The following is a 22577-nucleotide window of genomic DNA, read 5'->3' as shown; positions in this document are numbered from 1 at the left end:
GGATGTTGCTGTGGTTTGAGTACTCGCTCCTTGAGCTGCTTATCAGTTGTGAGGTATGTGTGGATGAGATAATGAGCGCAGGCCATGAGAACACTATGTGTTTTGTGTGACTACCTGTATAAAATGGATGTGAGCGGCTTAGCAGATTAATATGCATATAATAAGAACACAAATGAGATATAAAACCCTTCACTGACCAATATAGTTGAAAACTGAGTCAACTTTTATTTTGTAATTTTTAGTTGATTACATATTATTTATGTGTAGCTGCTTTTGCAATTATTTAGTATTTGAAGGTTTTATGTGTGTATGCAGATGATTGAGTCAAATGATTGTGATGATTGTAGTCAAACCATCAGTTGGATGCAAGACTGTGTGCCTTTTTTTTTTTTGTAAAATGCTACATCTGTCATACATGTTGTTAGCAGCTCACAATTGTTGATTCTACAGTATTAAGCCCATTTTAACAAAACATTTTGAACAAAGTTAATGTCATAACTTGTGTTTTATGTTATTTTTCTTAATTCAACTTGGATAGTTTGATCCTTGATTGATGGAGTAGTGTGGGTTTCATAAGCTGACAAATTCAAATGATTTATGTTATAACAGAGCAGCAACTAAAGATATTTTTTTCTATGCAACTGTAATGTTTGTCACTTGAATAAGTAATAAATTTAGAGTTATTTAACATTAAGGAGTTCCATCCATCCATTTTCTATACCGCTTCTCATAATTAGTGTCGCGGGGGTATGCTGGAGCCTACCTCAGCTGACTTCGGGCGACAGGCGGGGTACACCCTGGACTGGTCGCCAGCCAATCGCAATCGATCTTCTCGATCTCTAGACTGTGACTGTGTGGCCAACGTGCTAACCACTAGACCACCGTGCGGCCACATTGAGGAGTTGTTACGTTTATTTTACATTACATTTGATTACATTTAGTTTTATTTATAAGTTGCATCTGGCCCATTGAGGACAGCTATTATGTCGATGTGGCCCTAAGTGAAAATGAGTTTGACACCCCTGCTCTAGAGACTCCAAAAAGGGTGGGTATTCTGAACTGCTGTTTGGCACATAAGCACAGTCAGGACCCGTCCCACCACTCGAAGGCAGAGGGAAACTACTCTCTCGTTCACCAGGTTAAACTCCAACATACAGACCACAAGCCGGGGCGCAACAGGAATTGCCACCCCTGCCCGTCGCCTCTCACTGCTGGCAACACCAGAGTGGAACAAAGTCCATACCCTCTCGATAGGACTGCTTCCAGAGCCCTTGCTGTGCGTTGAGGTGAGTCCAACTATATCTTGCCGGAACCAGCTCAGGCTCATTCCCTACCAGAGAGCTGACATTCCATGTCCCAAGAGCTAGTTTCTGTAGCCAAGGATCGGACAGCCAAGGTCCCCGCCTTCACCCAGCTCACTCTGCACCCGACCCCTTTGGACCCTCCCATGAGTGGTGAGCTCAGTGGACCCCCCCTGCAATGAGCTCACCACGACATGGGTCCCCCTCCACCATGCCTGGCTCCAAAGGGGGGCCCCGGTGACCCGCATCTGGGCAAGGGAAAATGTGGTCCAATGTTTTTTATCATCATAGAGGTCTATTGAGCTACTCTTTGTCTGGTCCCTCACCGAGGACCTGTTTGTCGTAGGTGACCCTACAAGGGGCATAAAAACCCTGGACAACTTAGCTCCTCGGTTCATCGGGACACCTAAACTCCTCCACCACGATAAGGTGATAGCTCAGGGAGGAGTATTGCTGGGCAGTTATAGGAAAAATGAGAAAAAGTGCCCCATTCGGCGTGAGCAGTTGTTTTAAGCATGTTTTAGGTGGTTTGGTGCATATGTGGTTCAGTGGACAGTTGTTGGCAATGTGCATAAATGCACTCCATTCGGTCTGAAACGCATTTTCAAGCAATAAAAGTTACATTCAGCCACTGCAAGCCAACGGAAGGTGCGAGAAGCGCCATTTAAAGTGATAGTGTGGCTACTAAGGGTCAAAAGAAAACATTGTGTGATCACAAAAAAAAAAAATAGGCCATGCAACTGTTTTGAATCAATTTTAATCTTCTCCCAACCCCTGGGTGTCATGAGCTAGGGTGCTGCTCTGCTTCCTGTAACGTTCTTGGGAAGGTTTGGACCCCAGATGCAGAGGCGGAGAACTTGGAGGGCAGTTCAACACTTTCAATAACACAGTGTGCAAAAATTGTCCATGAACAGAAAGCGATGCTGTTGGCAAGGAACAAAAATAGACCCCAACACCATGAAGAAGGCAAACATAGCAAAAAAAGCTGGGAAGCAGCAGGGCTAAACTGGAAAAATATAAAACTAAGAAACAACAGTCCGAGCGTAGAGTGAAAGTCCACATGTGGATAGCCGGCAGGAGTGAGGACAAAGAACCAGCGGCTCACAGCTGCAAGCGGTCAGCTTAAATGGAGTGAGAGCAATCAGCCACAGGTGTGCCCAGCCTTCCTGCCTCCAGCCAGCTCGAGGGTGACTGCAGAAGAGAAAAACAGCCCAGGAGAAGGCAGAGGTAGAAACAACAACGAGCAAGACACGAAGGCCAGAGGCAAACGTGACAGCTTCCACCTAATTTTCTTGTGTTGCAGCACACCTACCGACCTGTGGGAGGAGCTCAGGCACACCTGTTTGCAATCAGCCTCTGGACATTTTATACCCTGCCTTTCTACTTACCTGTTGCCAGATTGTCTCTCCATGCACGCCTGACTCCTGTCGTTTTGCCTCGTACCCTAGCTTTCTGGTCTACCTGCCCCTATTGCCGTGAGTACTTGTATTTCCCTACTTGCCACTGAGCAGCAGTAGTTTTTCAAGCTTAGTGTCAGCACTGCTTGATTTTCAGCAGCTCTTTTTGTTTTCCGTTTTTCCTGCCAGACCTTTTGTCACAGTGATTTGTGGTTCTTTACATTGTTCTTACTCCTGCTATTTTTCCGTGTGTGCAGCGCCCTTAGTTCCATTTTTGTTATGTACTTTTTCTCTGCGGCTCGGCCTCAATCTATCGTTATTAAAAACAACTTTTAAACTAGTTTTTTTCTTGTGTGTGCTGCTGCACGATAACAATGTGAGTGTTCACAGAATATGTGCTGCCTACAGGAAGCTGCTTATTATTAGGCTGCTTAACTACATAACCATAAAACGGCTTATAAATCATTTTAAGGGTAGCAGTGAGAATGATGACTCGCGTCTGAATCCCACTCTGAGCTGTGTATGTGTGGGGAAACGGCTGAAGTAAAATTAACTAGCAGATCACATGCGTAATCAATGAGTAATTTCAATTGCATTGGAACACAGGTAATAAAAAAGACAGCCCTATGTCACACACACTACACACACATTCCCCCACTACCTCATTCTGGTGAAGTAGATTACTGCAATTTGAAGGTCTGACTTCAAGTTGTCTACACAGTTCAGAGGTACTTTTCCCAATATTTTATTTATGTAGTAAGATCCTTGGCAGCATGGTGTTGCAGTGGTTAGCACTGTGACCTCACAGCAAGATGGTTCTGGGTTTAAATCAATCTCTATTGCACAGTCACAATCTTTATAAGCATAATTGACATATTTGACATATTTGTTGTTTCAGTTTTAACCCCTGAGGATGCCATGGATCGATACAACACTGTGCTGCAGGCTGTTCAGGCAGGGAGGTCCAAGACTGTGGCATATTTAAAGTTGGGAGTAGACAGGAAACCAATCGCAGACCTGGCTGCAATTTCTGAGCTGCATGCAGTTAGATGTACCTATGAGGAGGTGCGTTCAGCAATGGCAAAAAAATAATCCCGAAGTGCCTTCCCTGCCTGCTGCAGAGAGAGACTGAAAAACGATGGTCTGGGCCAGATTGTGGAGGACAAAAAAAAAGCAGAGCAGTTGCTGCAAATTTACATTTGAAAAAAAGTAAACATGTTGATTTTTATTGCTGTTTAAAGTTGATTTTATGTTAAATTGATGCCTCAAGGGTTCATGGTTTCTTTATGTTGTGGTTTCTGTATTGCAATCTGTTGACACTGTACTTGATGTACCCGTTTAAGGTTGATTGGTTTTGATAAATGTCAGTCATGGTGCACAACTAAAAACATCTCACAGCAACTCAAAAACAGACAAGACACTACTGCTATTTTTGCAGAACAATAACCAACTTTGTAGCTCAAACATGTAACTTTAAGAGCATTTGCACAAAAACAATACTGCAAAGCATGCTGGGGAACAGGAAGTCCTCCAAGCGACGCTACAATACGCTAGCATACATGCTATTGTATGTTTTTAAAAAGCCAGCGCAAAACTGAGTTCGGTTGTACTTTATTGAAGTAGTTAACAATGTACTTACGTTATTTTTCAATTCAATCCTCTGCCACACATCCATCAAAGTCCTCATCTTCTGTATCCCAAATGAACAGTGGGGCAAGTTCTCCATCAAACACGACAGGTTCCCTCTCGTCATTGTCAGAATCAGTCTCGTTGCCGTGCGGCGCCTCAGAAATGATCCCGCCGGCTTTTGTGAATGCTCCAACAACAGTGCATCAGACACGTTAGCCCAAGCATCCACAATCACAATTCACAAATTGTGGCATAACTGGAATGGTGCTGTCTCCCAGTCTTAGTGAAGCTGTGTCCGCTAGCTGTCACCCATCACTTCAACGTCGCTCGTAACTTAACTTTAAACGCCGTGTTTACACCGATGTCCAGCGGTTGGAGTTCCTTCATCAAGCCTCCCGGAATGATGTCAAGCTCCGAGTTCATTTGCTGCACTTGGTTTTTCACAGCGGCTGTGAGATGTGCGCGCATGCAGTCAGATAAAAACATCCGGTCTCTTTCAGTACATGCCACTCAGCCATTTTCTCCTCATCCTTACAGTGCTTTTGATTGGTCTGGCTGGAAACTTTTGTTTAGGCCGCGTCTTTGTCACGCCCTGCAGCGCGCTCTTATTTTGGTGGGGCACAGTGGCACACTTTCTCCGGGAGGAAGTGACAGCCGCATCATGCCTGGTGGCAGAGCAGCTGTGGAAGATTATCATCAGTGGCGTTTAAAAGGACAGAGCTTTGGTACGTGCGGCGCTGGTTGATTGGCATTGCTCCTCGTCTCCGCACCCGAGCTGTCACCTAAAGATTTGACTCACCTGATGCACTTCGTTCATGTTATTTTTCCCACTGAGCTTTTCCCTCTGTCGCTTTTTGTTTGCACCTTTACAACTGTGAGTACCTGCACTTGCTTGAGCACATTAAAAGTCTTTTTGTTTGCAAGCCGCTGCCTCTTTTCTGCATTCTGGGGGTCAAGCTTCCGACAGCTCTGCCTAAACGTGACAGTCTTCCTCATTAAAATAACCATAGGTGGCAGTTTGTCCATCACCATGGCAACCAAGCACAATAGTAAAAGGTTGGTGATGTAGTTGGGCTGGATGTGTTTGTCTGCAATGTTTTTACTGCAGTAGGAGCAGAAGATGGCCAGTTTTCCTTGTAATCCGCTGGATGTTGCTGCGCCACGGTAGTCCTTGCCCGGATGGTTAGATGGCGCCTTTCATAAAATATACCTATATAACTGCTGGGGGCGTGCCTTTAGCGTCCTCTTTCACGTGCGCATGCTGTCCTCAGTCACATCCGCCTTTCCTCTATATAAGCAGCGTGTCAGCAGGAGACGCTTCCAGTCAGTCGAGTGGAGCGCTCATCAAAGTCACACAGCAACACTTATAGATTTTGGAACTCGGTACACACATAGGCGCGCTGCATTATAATGCGCCCCGTCCATTTTGGACAAAATTTAAGACTCTTAAGTGCGCCTTATTGTCGTAAAAACACAGTAGTTACTCATTAGTTCCTCAGTAACTACTCCTCTGAAACTTCATCAGGGGTGGTTACTGATGAACTGATCATTAGCTAATAGTTAATCATTATTTCCTCAGTAAGTACTCCTCTGAAACTTCATTGGGGTTATTGAATAACTAATCTTTAATTAATACTTCGTTAATCATTAGTTCCTCAGGAAGTACCTTAAATTTATGTGCCTTAGTGCCTCAGTAACTACTCCAATTTTGGCACACTAGGCACAATAAATATAGAGTATGTCACGTTTGCATACGCCAAAATTAAATGTGAATCCAACGCAGAACACAAGCAAAAATATCTAACAAAAAGTATTTAATAAAACTAAGGGTGTCTACAAGGGAAAAAGTAGAACATAAATCAGGTAGAAAAAACAGAAAACACTGATAGCAAAAGGCTGACAGGGAAAAAATTAGCTCAAGGATAACAAAAAACACTGCAGGCAAACCTAGGCAGGAATCTAGTAACAATAATAGTACTTAGCGGAAAGCAGGACTAGATATCGCTCGCAGCAAGGACAAAAAGACCAGAAAGTCGGGAAAACGGACAGGAGCCGGACAAAGCAGTGTGCAGGTAGTGAGGAAGCAGGAAGTACAATCTGGCAATGAGTCACTGCTGCTGCCTTGCTTATGAAGGTCTAGAGGTAATTGCCTGTAGGTGTGCTCAGGAGTCTCCGCCTTCACAGGACGGAGTGCACAGCAAGCAGAAGGCAAACAGGCGGCAGCAGAGCAACAAGCAAAGCGTGACAGAGTAGTTAGTGAAGAGCTAATTAATAACTAACGAGTAGTGGTTAGGGTTACGTAGGTTTGTACCTGGCCGCATGGTGGCTGAGTGTTTAGCATGTTGGCCACACAGTCAGGAGATCGGGAAGATCTGTAGTTCGAATCTCCTTTGGGCATCTCTGTGTGGAGTTTGCATGTTCTCCCCGTGCGTGCGTGGGTTTTCTCCAGGTCCTCCCACATTCCAAAAACAACATTCTAGGTTAATTGGCAACTCTAACTTCTCCATAGGTATGAATGTGAGTGTGAATGGTTGTTTGTCTACAGTATACGTGCCCTGCGATTGGCTGGCGACCAGTCCAGGGTGTATCCCTCCTCTCGCCTGAAGTTAGCTGGGATAGGCTCCAGCATACCCCCGCGACCCTAATTAGGATAAGCGGCATAGAAAATAGATGGATGGATGGCACAGAAGGATGGATGGAGGTTCGTTCCTCATTAACTACTGTAATTTTGTGTACCTTATCAGAACCACAATTTGCAAAAATGTAAAAAATATATCAACATTCTAGAACAAATAAACACGTACATTCCCGTTTGATATAGAAAATTTAAAAAAACAACAACCGCTAGCGGCAGTGATGTCACAGAAGTGTGCCGGCCACGCGGTGACGTGCGATGTTTGACTCAGGATGCTGTGAAAATGCTACATTAAGTTTGAATGCTTATGTTTTTGTGGTGCCCTGGACAATATTGGGGAAATAGTTGTTATTGTCCCCTCCGTGAATCACCACCTTACCGTGGTGGAGGGGTTTGTGTGCCCGAGTGATCCTAGGAGCTATGTTGTCTGGGGCTATATGCCCCTGGTAGCGTCTCCCAAGGCAAACAGGTCCTGGGTGACGGGCCAGGCCAAGAGTGATTCAGAAGACCCGTATGAACAAACACACGAGGAGAGACCGCACCTCTCCCGGAAGTGGGATACCGGGGCCTCACCCTGGAGCCAGGCCTGGGGGAGGGGCTCGCAGGTGAGCGTCTGGTGGTCGGGCTTTCACTCGTGGGACCCGGCCGGGCTCAGCCTGAAGAAGCCACACGGGATCTCCCCCCCGTAGACCCACCACCTGCGGGGGCAAGCATAAGGGTCCGGTGCATTGCGTTTTGGGTGGCGGTCAAGGGCGGGCACCTAGGCGACCTGGTCTTCGGCAGCCAAATCTGGTTCTTGGGACATGGAACGTCACTTCTCTGGCGAGGAAGGAGCCCGAACTGGTGAGAGAGGTTGAGACATTCCGACTAGATATAGTCGGACTCACCTCGACCCACAGTTTGGGTTTTGAATCCAAACTCTTCGAGAGGGGCTGGACCTTGTTCTACTCTGGAGTTGCTGCAGGGGAGAGGCGGCGAGCTGGTGTGGGCTTATTAATAGTCCCCCGGCTCGGTGCCTCTGTGTTGGAGTCATCCCCGGTGAACGAGAGGGTCATTTCCCTACGCTTCGGGTTGGGGAAAGGGTCCTGACTGTCGTTTGTGCGTACGCGCCAAACGGCAGTTCAGAATACCCAGCCTTCCTGGAGTCCATCAGAGGGGTGCTGGAGAGCACCCCAACTGGTGACTCTGTCGTTTTACTGGGAGACGCCCATGTGGGCAATGACAGTGTGACCTGGAGGGGCGTGATTGGGAGGAACGGCCTCCCCGATCTGAACCCGTGCGGTGAGATGTTGTTGGACTTCTGTGCGAACCACAGTTTGTCCATCACAAACACCATGTTCCAACATAAGGATGTCCATAAGTGCACATGGCACCAGGACACCCTAGGCCGCAGGTCTATGATCGACTTTGTAGTCGTATCATCAGACCTGCGTCCGCTTGTTTTGGACACACGGGTAAAAAGAGGGGCTGAGCTGTCAACTGATCACCACCTGGTGATGAGTTGGATTAGATGGCGGGGGAGGATGCCGGACAGACCCGGGAGACCCAAACGTGTAGTGAGGGTGTGCTGGGAACGTTTGGCAGAGTCTCCTGTTTGTTGAGTCTTCAGCTCTCACCTCCGCCAGAGCCTCTCCTGCATCCCGGGGGAGGACGAGGATATAGAGTCCGAATGGGCTCTATTCCGTGCCTCCATTGCTGAGGCAGCCGATCGGAGCTGCGGCCGCAAGGTGGTCGGTGCCAGTCGTGGCGGCAAGCCCCGAACCCGATGGTGGACACCAGAGGTCAGGGCTGCCGTCAAGCTGAAGAAGGAGTCCTATCGAGCATGGATGGCTTGTGGGACTCCTGAAGCAGACAGGTACCGGCAGGCCAAGCGGCACGCGGCTTCGGCGGTGGTCGAGGCAAAAACTCGGGTGTGGGAGGAGTTCGGTGAGGCCATGGAACACGACTTTCGGTCGGCCTCGAAGAGATTCTGGCAACCGTCCGACCTCTGGATTGGCAGACAGGGGTGGTGGTCCCCCTTTTCAAGAAGGGTGACCGGAGGGTGTGTTCCAACTATAGGGGGATCACACTCCTCAGCCTCCCTGGGAAAGTCTATTCCAGGGTGCTGGAGAGAAGGGTACGACCGTTAATCGAACCTCGGCTACAGGAGGTGCAATGTGGTTTTTGTCCTGGTCGCGGAACACTGGACCATCTCTACACCCTTGCAAGGGTACTGGAGGGTACTTGGGAGTTTGCCCAACCGGTCGATATGTGCTTTGTGGACCTGGAAAAGGCATTCGACCGTGTCCTTCGCGGTGTCCTGTGGGGGGTGCTCCGGGAGTATGGGATTGGTGGCGCGCTACTACGTGCCATTCAGTCCTTGTACAACCGGAACAGGACCCTGGTTCGCATTGCCAGTAGTAAGTCAAGCCTGTTTCCGGTGAACGTTGGCCTCCGCCAAGGCTGCCCTTTGTCACCGATTCACAGAATTTCTAGGCGCAGCCAAGGTGTCGAGGGAGTCCAGTTCGGGGGCCTTAGGATCTCATCTCTGCTATTTGCAGACGATGTGGTCCTCATGGCCTCATCGGGCTGTGACCTGCAGCGTTTACTGGGACGGTTTGCATCTGAGTGTGAAGCTTCTGGGATGAGACTCAGCACCTCCAAATCCGAGGCTGGATTGCTCCCTCCGGGTTGGGAATGAGGTCCTGACCCAGGTGGAGGAGTTCAAGTATCTCGGGGTCTTGTTCACGAGTGAGGGAAGGTTGGAGCGTGAGGTCGATAGGCGGATCGGCGCAGCGTCTGCAGTAATGCGGTCGCTGTACCGGACCGTCGTGGTGAAGAGAGAGCTGAGCCGGAAGGCAAAGCTCTCAATTTACCGTTCGATCTATGTTCCCACCCTCACCTATGGTCATGAGCTTTGGGTCATGACCGAAAGAACGAGATCGCGGATACAAGCGGCTGAAATGAGTTTTCTTCGTAGGGTAGCGGGACTCACCCTAAGAGATAGGGTGAGGAGCTCGGTTATCCGGGAGGAGCTCAGAGTAGAGCCGTTGCTCTTTCACATCGAGAGGAGCCAGCTGAGGTGGCTCGGGCATCTAGTCCGGATGCCTCCTGGACGCCTCCCTGGTGAGGTGTTTCGGGCATGCCCAGCCGGGAGAAGGCCCCGGGGAAGACCTAGGACACGCTGGAGGGATTATGTCTCACAGCTGGCCTGGGAACGCCTTGGTGTCCTCCCGGTGGAGCTGGAGGAGGTGGTCGGGGACCGGGAAGTCTGGGCTTCCCTACTGAGACTGCTGCCCCCGCGACCCGTACCCGGATAAGCAGAAGAAAATGGAATGGAATGGAATAGTTGTTATTGTCATGGTTCACTGCCTGTCATTGCCCTCTGCACTTCCCAGCCTTCTCCTGTATGTGTTCTCTCTGTTGCAGCAGTCCTCACTATTTTATGGTTGGAGACAAGGAATGACATGTAGTTGAAATGTTCAACAATTATTTTGTAAATATTGGACCAAAACTGGAAAAAGAAATTCCAAAACAAGACACAATTGATGAATGGAATGATATTATTGATAAAATCTCAATTCTGTGTTTCTCATTGCTGTAACTAAAAAGGAAATCACTGACATTGTCAAAAATTTTAAGACAAAAACATCAACTGATTGCTATGGAATCGAAATGGAAACAATTAAAAGGGTCATCAATGAGATTGTAGAACCGTTAACATGTATTAGTAACTTATCGTTTCAGACTGGAAAATTTCCCAGCAAAATTAAAATTGCCAAAGTGGTTCCAATTTTCAAAAATGGAGATAAAGATCAATTCACAAACTATCGACCAGTTTCCTTGTTACCTCAATTTTCTAAAATTATGGCGAAGCTATTTAATAACAGGTTGGAAAAATTAATTAATAAAAATGAATTACTAGCAGGTAGTCAATATGGATACAGAGCTAACATTTCAACTTCTATGGCACTGATCGAATCACAGAGGAAATCACTACTGCTATAGAGAACAGAAGGTGTGCAGCTGCAGTATTTATGGATCTGACAAAAGCCTTCAATACAATTAATCACAATATTTTAACAACAAAATTAGAAAGGTACGGAATCAGAGGATTAGTCTTGAATTGGGTTAAAAGCTACCTAGCAAACACGAAGCAATTTGTAAAGCTAGGAGAATGTACATCTGGGAGTTTAAATATTATGTGTGGAGTACCCCAGTGGTCCATATTGGCACCAAAACTGTTCAATTTGTATATCAATGACATTTGTAAAGTAACAAAGGACTTAAAGGTGGTATTATTTACGGATGATATCGCTGCCTTTTAATCTGGGGAAAGCACACAAGAACTAATGAAAAAGGTCAAGGATGAAAAGGTCACATTAAAGTCATGGTTTGACATAAACAAATTATCCTTGAACTTAAGTAAAACTAAAATAATGCTATTTGGAAATAGCAGAATGGATATGTACGATACAAATACAAATAAACGGAGTGGATATTGAAAATTGAAAGAAAACAAATTCCTGGGGATCGTATAAAAAATGAGTTGGAAATCTCATATTAAATATATACAACAAAAGGTGGCGAGAAATATTTAAATATTGAATAAAGCAAAATATGTTCTTAATCAAAAATCACTCCACACTCTTTACTGTTTCTTAGTATTACCATATCTAACGTATTGTGTGGAGATATGGGGTCCATCCATCCATTTTCCTCCGCTTATCCGGGTCGCGGGGGCAGCAGTCTTAGTAGGGAAGCCCAGACTTTCCGGTCCCCGACCACCTCCTCCAGCTCCACCGGGGGGACACCAAGGCGTTCCCAGGCCAGCTGTGAGACATAATCCCTCCAGTGTGTCCTAGGTCTTCCCCGGGGCCTTCTCCCGGTTGGGCATGCCCGAAACACCTCACCAGGGAGGCGTCTGGGAGGCATCCAAACTAGATGCCTGAGCCACCTCAGCTGGCTCCTCTCGATGTGAAGGAGCAGCAGCTCTACTCTGAGCTCCTCCCGGATGACCGAGCTACTCACCCTGTCTCTTAGAGTGAGTCCCGGCATCCTACGAAGAAAACTAATTTCAGTCGCTTGTATCCACGATCTCGTTCTTTTGGTCACGACCCAAAGCTCATGACCATAGGATCGATCGGTAAATTGAGAGCTTTGCCTTCCGGCTCAGCTCCCTCTTCACCACGACGGTCCGGTACAGTGACTGCATTACTGCAGACGCTGCGCCAATCCGCCTATCGACCTCACGCTCCGACCTTCCCTCACTCGTGAACAAGATCCCGAGATATTTGAACTACTCCACCTGGGGCAGGACCTCATTCCCAACCTGGAGGGAGCAATCCACCCTTTTCCGACTGAGAACCATGACTTCAGATTTGGAGGTGCTGAGTCTCATCCCAGAAGCTTCACACTCATATGCAAACCGTCCCAGTAAACACTGCAGGTCACAGCCCGATGAGGCCATCAGGACCACATCATCCGCAAATAGCAGAGATGAGATCCTAAGGCCCCCGAACTAGACTCCCTCGACACCTTGGCTGAACCTAGAAATTCTGTCCATGGAAATTATGAACAGAATCGGTGACAAAGGGCAGCCTTGGAGGCCAACGTTCACTGGAAACAGGCTGGACTTACTGCTGGCAATGCGAACCAGGCTCCTGCTCGGGTTGTACAAGGGGTGCTCCGGGAGTATGGGATTGGTGGCGCGCCACTACGTGCCATTCGGTCCTTGTACAACCGGGTAATAATTAGTAATGGGGTAATAATTATAAAAGCAATCTTCACTCACTCAATGTACTGCAAAAAAGATGGGTGAGGATAATTCATAATGCCAAGTATAGAGAACATACTGTACAAACCCTTTATTTTTAAAATCACAGATACTAAAATTTGCAGATTTGGTACTCTTTCAAACCGCTAAAATAATGCATAAAGTTAATAATAATTTGTTACCAAAAAAACTCAGAGAGGAGAAATATGATCTTAGAAGAAAATTAAAATTAAAACATTTATATGCGAGAACAACGCTGAAAACCCACAGCAATTCTGTATGTGGAATTAAATTATGGAATGGATTGAACAATGAACTCAAACAATGTACCGAGATGAGCAAATTAAAAACACAATACAAAGAGTTGATGTTTGCTAAATCCAAGGCAGAAGAGTCTTGATCATTGCACTGATTGTTCTTTCATGCTTGTGTTTATTGTTATTATTTATCATTACACTGATTATTATATAAAAATATTACATGGAAAGCAGAAAGGGAATAATATGTACTGTACAAGATGTGGAATAGATGGGGGGTAGGATTAAATAAGCTTTGCTTCTTCATACTCCTTTTGGACATGTGAAATGATGATTCATGAGATGTATTCCATTTTAACCTTCATGTTCAAATAAACTAAACCAAACCAAACCTTTTTCTGTCTTGAGGCGGGACTACTGGGCGTACCTGCCCCTGATGAGCTCCTTCCTCACTTCAGCGTAAACTCATGCATGCTTATCACTGGGGAAGGTGTAACAAAGACAGAGGCTGACAGAGATCATGATGCTAACTTGAGGTGTTTCCTAGCTAGATGCAGGGAGAAAAACATTAGGCTAAATGCTGACAAGTTTAAACTCAGGCAACAGTCTGTGCCTTACATAGGTCATCTGTTGACGGCAGTAGGTCTCCAGATTGACCCAGAGAAAGTGCGGGCAATTAGTGAGTTGCCCAGACCGACTGATGTTAAAGGAGTTCAGAGGCTTGTAGGTATGGTGAACTACCTGTCCAAATTCTTTGATTATCTATCGGATGACTGTGAGGTGTTGAGACAGCTTACACACAGAGACAATATGTGGGAATGGACAGATGTGCAAGAGACAGCATTTCAGAGGCTAAAAGATCAAATAACAAAGGCACCTGTGTTGAAGTACTATGACCAGGGTGTAAAACTTACACTACAGTGTGATGCGTCAAACACAGGCCTAGGGGCTGCTTTAACTCAGAATGGCAGTCCTGTAGCATATGCACAGATTTGAGACGGAATGTTTGGCTATAGTTTTTGGTATGGAAAAATTCCACCAATATACTTACGGCAGAAAGGTGACAGTCCAGAGTGATCACAAGCCACTGGAGAACATACTCAGAAAGCCACTGCTGAGTGCACCTAAGAGGTTACAAAGGATTCTTCTAAGGCTACAAAGATATGATAAGACTGTTGTTTATGTGCCAGGGAAATAAATGTTATTGGCATATACATTGAGCAGAGCGTATTTGCAAGACAGCACAAAAGGTGATGTTCAGGCAAAGATTGAGACTGTAAACATGGTCGATTACTTGCCTATATCTTTGGAGAGGTTAGCGTCCATTAGAGAGGCCACTAGATAGTCCACTAAACTGCAGAAAGTCATAGGCTTTATTCTGTCAGGATGGCCGCAGTGTAAACATGACATGCCACAAGAGATTCAGCACTTCTACTCGTTTCAGGATAAACTCAGTGTGCAAGATGGTATTGTGTTCAGAGGTGAAAGAGCAGTAATACCAGATAAGCTGAGGGCTGATTTGACGCACCCCATTCACTCATCACATCTAGGAGTTGAGGGATGTCTCAGGAGAGCACGTGAATGTGTATATTGGCAAGGCATGAATGACCAGATAAAGACATTCATCTTGGGATGTGACATTTGTAGATCTGTAGACCCCAAGCTGCAGAGAGAGACACTTCTACCCCATTATATGGTGTATAGACCATGGGCCAAGGTTGGGACGAATCTGTTTAAGTTTAACAACAGAGACTATTTAATTACAGTGGATTATTACTCCAATTTCTGGGAGGTGGATTACCTGCCAGACACAAAAAGTAGCACTGTAAATAGAAAGCTGAAAGTGCACTTTGCATGACAGGGCATACCGGATGTAGTCATGTCGGACAATGGACCACAATATTCATCTGTAGAGTTTCAGAAATTCAGCCAGAGATGGGAGTTCAAGCACAGAACATCTTCACCAGGATACCCGCAGAGCAATGGGAAGGCTGAGTCCGCCATATAGAGTATCGGTGTGGTGAAAAATTATTTGTATATCATAGACCATGCAAGCGGTGCTTGTTTATAAAAGCTGGAGAGATGAATAGGGATTTTTTCTATGTTATACAAGTAGTTACACACTAAAAGGAATTTGAGACCACCAATTTTAGAGAAAATATAATTGGAGATACAGTTCCATATTGAGTTGAGTTTTTTCAAGAATTGTTTGATCCAATTGATCTTAAAGGTATTATTTAGCGAAGTCCCCCATTCTCATGTGTTTATGACCACAGATTTTTTTATGTAATGCGTCTTATTTTTCCATAAAAAGCTGAATAACATCTGATTTATGCATTGAATGGTTTTACTGTTAATATGTAGTGAGAGGGCAGCATAAGTAAGTCTAGATATTCCTTCTGCTTTTGTTATTAGCGTTCTGCCTCTTAAAGACAGATCTCTTAGGAGCCAGAGATTAAACCTTTTCTGAGCTTTTTCTAGAATTGGGATAAAATTTAAAGCATTTCTGGCTTTCTGATCTTTAGTGATGGGAATTCCTAAATATATTACGGTATCTTTGACAGGGATGTTCGCTATTGAGCGAGTAGCCGAGTCTTGCCATTAAGTCTACCATTAACTCACATTTGTTTACATTCAAGTGTAGACCAAAAGCCTCAGAAAACACATTAATTATATTTAGAGCAAGAGGTATTTGAAAAGAATCTTTTAAAAAGATGGTTGTGTCGTCTGCAAGTTGACTAATCATGAGTTCTCTTTCTGCTACAGTAATGCCTTTCAGAGAGCTTGATTTAATGTGGGTGACGAGAAAAAGATAGGGGGAGATAGGACAACCTTGCCGAATTCGTCAAAACGTGGGGTTGTGCCGGAACTCATTTTAAATAGAGCAGTTACTATTTGCATATAATGTTCAAATCGCTTGGCTAAAAAAATACCCAAAACCAAATTTTTTTTCAAAGCACTAAAAATAAGGCTTTATAGAAATCTAAAAATAGAATTGAGATGTTGTCAGAGATGAAGTCAGAATAATCTAGTAAATCTAAAACCAGTCTTATATTATTAGATATGTGTCTGTTGTGATTCATCTATGACAGTATCCAAAACTAGCTTGAGCCTTTGGGCTAGCACCTTATAATCATTATTCAAAAGACAAATAGGGTGCCAGTTATCAATAAGCTCGACATCTTTTTTAGGCTTCGGAATAAGTGTGATGAAGCCTTGAGTTAGTGTTGGGGGGAGCGCTTTATTATCTGTGCTTTCTGTGAAAACTTTCAGTAAAAATGGAGCTAACTGTTCCACAAATGCTTTGTAAAATTCAGAAGTGAATCCGTCTACACCAGGAGATTTGTTATGTGTGAAAGAATGTGTTTCTATTGCTGTGAAGGTTTTGTTATGAAAATGTACTAAACGCTCACACGTTTTCACGTGTGAAAATGTGATGTGACCATGAACGAGAGCAGCTGCAATTTGCAGCATCAGTTCAAACAAGAGCCTTGTTAGAGAAATCTATATACGTTATCACCCACTTTATAAATATATTATTGTTGTACTCTTGTGTATAGAAGGGAGTAAGCAGGCCCTGTGAGGGGAATCAAAGGGGTCAGTCTTGTGTAACTCAGAGACATAGAGGAGGTTGAGGTGCTCAAGGTCTTTTGCTCCTCTTCACATTCTGTGATGTTAGAAAATTAATTAAACCACACATGTATGATATCACTACACTGACGCACACACATAGCGAGACACAGAGTTCAGCTGTAGGAGGCCCCTTCCTTGAGAAGCTGAACTCTCCTGTAACTAGGGAATGCCCAATAGCAAATAAAGAGAGAGGTTTTTCGGAGAGCGAATCCAGAGCGGTATGGGATACAACTCTGGTGCGTCCCTCCGTTTCTCCTCGCGAGTAAGACAATCTTGCCGTGGTTGAGTCTGTTTCTTTGAGTAGTTATACAGTCCAGTACTTGTCTTGGTTATCTGCAAGGATTTCCCTGACATTATGTTTGAGGCTATTGACAGAATCAGTTATTTCTTGTAATGTCAAGGGAGCATCACACAAATCTCTGTCTGCATCATTATTGTTATTCACCACAATAGAATCTAAAAAGGCAGATGCACTTCTTTCAAAAACTTGAGAAGTATATAACTTGCTATAGAGGTTTGAGCAATATATAGCAATTAACTTGGGGTTATCACATACTAATCTTAAACTGCTGGATAGAATTTGTTTTGGAGTGAGATTTTTCCAACCTGAAGAAATAGGCAGAATTTCACTCCCCTTCCTCCATCCATCTTTGTCTCGATCTGATAAAGGCACCCCTTGCTTTGAGTGTATATACTGTAGGTTGTCAAGCTCACTTTGATATTCAGTGAGAATTTCTTTTTCGTTTGTAGAAATATACTCCGGGGGCTTTTGAGAGAGGGAGGTTATGATGGATACTATCTCATCCTCCTCTGCATTTCTACATTTGGCTAGATCAGAACTATATTTTCTTAAGTACTCGGCAATTTCAAATTTCATAAGTTCCCATTTGCTACAATATTTATTGTCAACTTGAGCCTCATTTCAGTATTTTTGAATAAGTCTTCTAACTTCAGTCTTTACTTCTTCATAAATTAAAATCGAGCTATTCAGTTTCCAATCAGACGAGTGGTTGTGACAAGCAGAGGGGCATAGAGGGATGATAATATGTATAGTTTTATGATCTGTTGATGGTGTAGCAATAATTTGTACTGTTGTCTTCTCTCTAAGGCTCCTGGACATGAGCCAATAGTCAATTCTAGATTGGGAGGATCCCGTCTTGTTAGACCAAGTGTGTACTTTGTCAGTTGGAAATTTTTCTCTCCAAATATCTATCAGTTCAAATCTTAGCATGAAGAGTTTAAATGGGAGCTTTCATTGGTGTTTTGTCTTGATGGCCATCTGTCTAATGCATTATCAAGAGCAACATTAAAATCCCCACTTATTAAAAGGAGGACATTGGAGAACTTGTTTAACCATATTAATAACTTTTGTTCTATGGTGTCAAACAGTCTCTCTTTTCCTACTTTAGTGTTACTGTATATCCAATAAACATTAGTGGCAATCAAAACAATCTTGTTGAAGTCAATCACTTGACATACAAAATGATCATTAATATCAATATCGAAGTGTAGTATGTTACCTGTAATGTTGCATTTCAGAGTGCCCACACCTGCTCAATGTTCTGATCCGTGTGACAACCAGATATTGTTTCCCCACTGTGACCTCCAGAAATTAACCTCCTTAGCTATGGAATGAGTCTCTTGAAGGAAGAGAAAATCTGCTTTAATTTTTTTACCAAATAAAGACAAGGCTTTGCACTTTCCACTGTCCCTTAGACCCCTGGCATTTAACGAGACAAAAGATAAAGTTTGAGAGAAAAAAAACAAACAAACAAAAAAAACAACTAAGTAAGCTATAGACAGTTAAGTCGCAAGTAACTTACCACAAACTATTATAGTACCATCGAGAACTGTACCATAGACAGTCACAGTTGTGTGAATTTTAAAGCAAACAAAGTGGCCTTTTTGCCTCTTTAGTGTGGGTGAACATAAAGATGAGCCGGAATAGGAAAAGTTAACAACTGGGCTTCATCTCAATTAGGGAGGGATGTAGTGTTCATAAAATGTTCAGGTCCTCCTTCAGGCACTTGTGGTCAAAAAACAGAAACAAAATAAAAAAGTCCATAGATGCATTTCGATAAAGAAAAGAGAGCAGCTTCACTCTTCACTCCTGAGCTTGTATGCTGAGCTGCATAGCATATAGTAAATTTTAATGTTGTAGATTAAGACAAACGAAAGAGCCCAGATGTACTGGACTAAAAGTAAAGTGCACTTTAATTGAGGTGCATTCAGGAATGTATAGGCACTGTTTCCCCTTTGAAAAAAAAAATAAAAAAAAAACAAAAAACGCAGCATCACGGGTTTTCTGTGTTCATCAGTACAACAGGAAACCATTTGTCATATTAAAATAAGAAGAGTGAGTGCACAGTCTGATAATAAACGTAGGCTAACAGTTTGATTATTGAGGAGAGTGCATTCAGAATAAAAAAGAGACAAAAAAAAAAGTGCCTTGGTTTTGCTAAAGCAAAGGATGAATATTTGGTAAATGTGCTGAGTACCTTCATGTCAGCTTCATTAGATGATACTTTCATTTTGGAGGAAAGATTTCCTTGTTCTCAATAAAGCAGCGACCACCAACGAAGTAAGTCACTTTTCCTTCCTTTCGGGCGGCTTCCACTGCTGGCCACAGCTTCTTCCTATTCTCTCTGTCGATCTGGCAAAGGTCCTCAGCGAAACGCAGACCATGTTCACGCAGGTACCGGGAGTTTTTGGCAGCTGTCCAGACAGCTGCTTTTTGGACCCGGGACGAGAACTGAATGATGACGCTTCTGGGCTCCTTCGGATTCTTTGTGCCAAGGCGATGGACGGTGTCGATCACTTCTGGTAGTAATTTTTTATCCTCTGGCACGATGGCCTGACAGATTTTAATTACTTCCAACCATACCTGCTGGTTCTCTGCTGTCTCCAGGATGCCGTTGAGCCGCAAGTTCCAGCGACGAGAGTATCTTTCCAGGTCTATGATCCGCTCTTCCAGTACGCCAGTCCTTTTTTTAATCTTTCACTGCATTGACACCCTCACAGATCGAGTGGATTTGTTTCTTCAGGTCCGTAATCACCGTTTTATTTTCCTGAATTAGTGATTCAAGCTTGTCGGACCGAGTGTTAATTAGCTCGGCAAGTGAGGAGATAAACTCAGGTAAGTAAAGGTAGGTAAGTTATTTTCCATGGCTTTGCCGGCAGTATTTTCATGTTCATGCATAACCGTGGTAGTTGTCAATCAGAATATTGCAGCTAACGTTAGTTTTGTTAGCCGATTTTGCCTCGTTGCTAGCTTCTCCCGCCTTTTCGTCACGCTGTTTTCTCTTGTCGATGGCCGAATTCGGCATATTTCGTGTTTGTTTTGACAAATTGAAACGGAAAACGTTCGTGGCAGATCTTAGACAGAGGCAGGCTCTCTATAATTTAAGTTATTCACTCTTAACTTAGCTTTGGTAGCAGAGCTCGATTCAGGGGGAGTGCTCACGGCGCCATTTTGGGTCCCTCGAGAGGCTTGCTCTACGGTAGTGGCAGCGCATCTGATGCAATCAGTGTCACTCAGTATATACTGTTTATTTCATATTTGATGTTTCAGGTGGGTTTGTGTATCAAAAATGCACTTGTCCTTATTAGTAATTGCTTATTAGTTTGCTTATAAGTAATGGCGCTGCATTCCATGTTAGCTATATGTGTCGAATATTGACTAATACTGTACTTAACTGGCGTTAGCATGCACTGCTAATGTTAGCCGCTAATGGCACACCATTTTGAATAAGGTTGGTTCCATTCCCAGTGTGTATTACTTATTTGATGTTCACACTTGATGTTTCAGCACGACAAACATTTATGGAACATCTTGAGGAACTGGCATCTTCATGTGCGTAACATTTTGTTTTTGAAACACAGAAACACAGAGTGTGACCCTCGATGTGCCGACCAGTTGATAGACTGTTACGTGGGAACCGGAGATGTTTGACGTTGTGTATATCTCTACACCTCTGATGTTGTAAACAAACGCTGTTGCCCTAAAATGGCGCCCACGGCCCACAGTGCATTGCGCGATCATAGATTGATCCAAGATGGCGATGTAAACAAACCGGATGGTATTTTGGTTGATAAACAAGCAGATGAACGTTAACCAAAAAAATGCGCTAACTGGGGCGGACATTAACCGAGGGACCACTATACTTCAATTTGTAAAATATAACTATTCATTTTTACTTCATCCTCTTTTGCTCGTTTGTTTGACACTTACTCCATGGATTCCCATCACACAATTTTTCCAGAAAGGAAAGGAAATGTGCAGAAGCACGTAGAGCTGGGTTTGAGTTGCAGTTAAGGGTTTTCATGTTGAAGAAACTTCTGAAACAACTGTAATATTACAGATAATACAAACAGATGGATATTTTGATATATTTTAAAATTTCATATGTCAACAGATAAATATCTTTAAAAAAAGATTAATACAATTAGTGCATTACTGTATCAGTTCAAATATCAAACATACCCATGCCTAATTGAAAGTTGAAGATTTCAAGCCAATGGAAGGTGCCAGAGCCTCTATTCAAAGTGTGTTTGGTGTAGGTACGCACAGTCTGCTTGTTTTGGGTGCTTTGGAGATTCACCTTGAATTCCTTAAGGCTCGGGATGTTTTGGAACTCTCCTGGATGACAGCATCGACAATGTCATGTGGAGGTTGGGAACAGTCCCTCTAGACTGGCAGACTGGGATGGGAAAGAGTGACAGGAGGGTGTGTTTCAACAACAGGGAGATGACACTCCTCAGTACAGGAGGTGCAATGTTGTTTTTGTCCTGGTCATGGAAAGCTAGACCCAGGGGCCAGGGCCTGGATAAGTTTAAGGGTTAAGTCTACTACGAAGATGGTACACTTCTTAAGGCCCTGTCACACCTTGACGATTTAGGCAGCGCATGCCTGACGTAATCATTTTGATGACATACGTTGAACTGCCGACGTTTTTTTGTTTTTCAATTTTGGGCGTATACATGGCGTATTCATAACGAGGTTGACGTAAACATGACGTATTAGTAACTTATATAGAACGTTTCTCTAACTTATAGACAACTTATATCAACTAATGCGTAGCGTGTTGCCGGTGTTCACAATGTATGCCCAACGCCTGTCACACCTTGACGATTTAGCCAGGTTCGTTCAGCTCCGCACACAAGTGTCTTTCATATCAAACTTGTGGGCCACACGAATATTAATCTTTCATATTAAGACTGGGCCGCTAGTCTGAGACCCCTGGTGTAGGCTGCATACACTACCACTCATGGATTTGTGACTCGCTAGGCATTAATAAAGTTGATAGAAATTCAAAACAAGTTGGTTCCATTCCCAGTGTCACAGTGCCCTCTACTGGTCAAACTGCAAACTTACCTGCAAATACAAACACGACAGCCTCTCCTCCTCTCCATCTCCCCTCGCCAAGAAGACAGTTCTGTCTCAAGGTATGTTGACGTATTACGACTTGTACGTAACTTACAAATAACGTGTGCGAACGGGCGTCAACGATCGCATAACTAATTGCCCGCGGATGCGGGACGTTCATAAGTTGACGTACGTGGAAAAGTTTTATGCAGGCACAACATTTTTGGACAACTTAGACGTACTACGACGTATGCCGGCGTGCTTCCGCGTGCTGTTAACATATACAAAACTTACCCATAACTTATTCGACGTACGCCAGCGTATTGGCCAAATTTTTCATACGTTGGCGTAAGCTGGCTAAATCATCAAGGTGTGACAGGGCCCTTAGCAGGAAATGTCACCACAGTAACTTTATACGCCGTCGCCAACCTGCTCACAAGTCAGGTCAACTTGGTATCCAGCTTCATAGTACCACTTATCCAACACCTTCAATGTTCCTGGCTTGGTTATGTTATGTTATGTGGGGGGCTCTGGGAGTCCGCGTTGGTGGCACGCTACTCTCTGCCATTTGGTCTTTGTCCAACTCAAGCTTGTGAGCGTTGGCC

General features: G+C 44.2%; 2 long non-coding RNA genes across 2 annotated transcripts; both read left to right on the top strand.

Annotated features, from left to right (window-relative positions):
• The first annotated feature begins 735 nt into the window (after window positions 1-735).
• Window positions 736-5228, top strand: LOC129184821 (uncharacterized). The gene is made up of 3 exons (XR_008571973.1): window positions 736-2528; window positions 2605-2776; window positions 3597-5228. It is a non-coding gene; the product is annotated as an uncharacterized LOC129184821 (long non-coding RNA).
• A 12960-nt stretch (window positions 5229-18188) lies between these two features.
• LOC129185313 (uncharacterized) lies at window positions 18189-20177 on the top strand. Its single transcript, XR_008572054.1, has 3 exons — window positions 18189-19430; window positions 19516-19580; window positions 19685-20177. It is a non-coding gene; the product is annotated as an uncharacterized LOC129185313 (long non-coding RNA).
• The last annotated feature ends 2400 nt before the right edge of the window (window positions 20178-22577 follow it).

The sequence above is a fragment of the Dunckerocampus dactyliophorus genome, chromosome 7, assembly GCF_027744805.1.
Source record: "Dunckerocampus dactyliophorus isolate RoL2022-P2 chromosome 7, RoL_Ddac_1.1, whole genome shotgun sequence".
In the NCBI taxonomy this organism is placed as follows: domain Eukaryota; kingdom Metazoa; phylum Chordata; class Actinopteri; order Syngnathiformes; family Syngnathidae; genus Dunckerocampus; species Dunckerocampus dactyliophorus.
This window is presented reverse-complemented; position numbering and strand designations above follow the sequence as displayed.